Here is a 2669-nt window from a genome sequence, read left to right as displayed (position 1 = left end):
TCATCTCAGAGTATCTCGAGCGGGAAAAAGTTTCTTTGTCTTAGTTCCCAGTTTAATTTGCATGTTTTATGGCAGCGTTATTATGTGATCAGTTATACTCTAACGAGGGTAAAAATAGTATCATACATTTTACCAGATCCTGATGCATACATTTGGTTCCAGTACAAGGAGAGCTTTACGTGGATACCGAATTAGATATGTTTCGAAGGTACACGTCGAGATAGATTATTATTCTGTAAAAATAAGCTTAAAAGTTAAACTAACACCCTAGGAATAAAATGAACCCAACATGTGATGTACATTGATAAGTGGGCATTGAAGATTGGACTTTAGAAAGATCCACATGGCATATCTATGATTGCAACAGGGTGCACATCTGAAACATTATTCCTTTACGGTTTACAAGAATACAAAAACCCATCACAGAGAAGAACAATCATGAAAAAGAGAAATTACATTCAGGCTTACATATTTCTTCAATGGTTATACATATAAAATATCTAGGATGAACACCTAATTCTGCTCTTCTGCCAGGATCTCAGTGAGATTCCTGGCTGGCTAACATTCCGTTAGGTAATAAAACACAGTTCCACACAGGGGGGAAGGGATTGCCAGAGAATGTTAGTGAACCCTCTTTAACTAAAACACTATTGATTAAAGAATACATTTCAAAACCACACCTCTAGAAAATCATAATTATATGGTCAAACGAATTAATAAAACATGCATACAGGAAGATCAAACCCAAATCTGAGTTACATACATTAAAACTGTATTTCTATAGGAGGATGTTTGTTATGAAGGTAAAACAGTAGCAAAACTCGAGAGCATGTAAATGTGAATTTGAGAACTTGTACAATAAATATTCGTACTTGTACATGAACATTTACACTCACAGCTCCAATGTGAAAACCTGTAAAATAAAAATCTGAAGTTGAATGTTGAAATTTGCACTCGCAAACAATAGTCACAAACCTGTATTCTGAATCTGAAGCTGCAGACAAGTAGACACAAATGTGTAAAATGCCATTCACAGAAATACAACGACAGACACAAACTTGTAATATATATTTTGCGTTTAATCTTACGTTCACATTCGCGGTACTTCCTCAATTAAGCACTTGCAGCTTCTCAAATCTGTCACTGCAATTTCAAATTTCGCGCCTTGACTTTTGCTACTCTTTTCGCGATATATCAGGTGCAAAACTAACTTGTGCACTTGAAACTCAGAGGCGGTGAGAGGGAAAGGGGGGCGGGAGAAGGGGGGGTCAAAGGAGCCGTTTTATTGGTTGGCACCTAGCCAATGAAATGGGAGTTCGATGATGTCACGAAACCCGCGTGCACTGAAACACTAACATGGCTTAATGCATTAGACTGATATTAAAATAAATAAACGAAATTATCAAACTCAGTAGGCAAAATGCTAATGCATACTACAGAAAAGCAGATGAGCACAGAATATGACGTAAAACATATGACGTATGCCATATATATATATGCCCTATATATGGTATATATACCATATAGACTGTAAAAGAGTTTTGTGTGTCCAACAGTTAGGCTAGGGTGAATATTTAAAACATTTACATTTTTCCAAAGCGACTTACATTGCATATTAAGGTATACATTTTACATTCTTATCAGATAATTTAGGTGCATTTTCATATTGCAATGGAATTGGCACACACACACACACACACACACACACACACATATATATATATATATATATATGTATATATATATATATATATAGGCTATATATATATATATATATATATATATATATATATATATATATATATATATATATATATATATATATATATATATATATATATATGAAGAGTTCAGATGCAAAAGCCTCTAAATGCCATTTGAAATTTTCTTATAGAATGATAATTTTTATCAAGCTTGTATATTTAAGTTCAGTAATTTCACTTAAATGATAATTAATAGGTAATCTTCACTGCCATTTAAGTGAAATTATTGAATTTAAATATATGAGCATCTGAACTCTTCATTTATATATATATATATATATATATATATATATATATATATATATATATATATATATATATATATAAGCAAATGTGTGTTCAGTGCAAATAAACTTGCTGCCTAGTGTTTTATTAATAAAGTAACAAATTATGTGTTTTTTTTATTGTTTTTAATTTTTATTTTATAACTGTTAGTCCATTAAGCCTCATTAAGCGTTTTCTTGGGTTTCGAGGAAAACGTACAATTAAACGCGTTGCGTTCATATTCTGTGCTCAATTTTTTTCTGTATAGGCTATGCTTTATGGTGTTTCCTGTTTGGTCTTTTAATACCACTGTCTCAATTAAACGCGTTGCGTTCATATTCTGTTCATTGGTGAGGCATCGACCAATAAAATGACTTCATTCCGACCCCAGCCCCGCCCCCGACTCTGCTCTCGCAAGTCTGCATTTACAAGTGCACGAGTGAGTTTTGCTACAGGCATATCGCAAAAAGAGTAGCAAAAGTCAAAGCGCTAGGATTTGAAGTTGTACTGCCAGATATGAGAGGTTGTGAGTGCCGACTTGTGGTTGTACAACGAAACTGAACTAAAGCACAAAGATAAATGTGTAGTACACAATTGTGCCTGTCATTTTGTTTATGTAAATGACACTTTACACATTTGTAA

This window comes from Scardinius erythrophthalmus (assembly GCF_964197995.2).
Source record: "Scardinius erythrophthalmus genome assembly, chromosome: 4".
NCBI lineage: Eukaryota > Metazoa > Chordata > Actinopteri > Cypriniformes > Leuciscidae > Scardinius > Scardinius erythrophthalmus.
The sequence above is the reverse complement of the archived record's forward strand: the minus strand, read 5'-3'. Positions refer to the sequence as shown.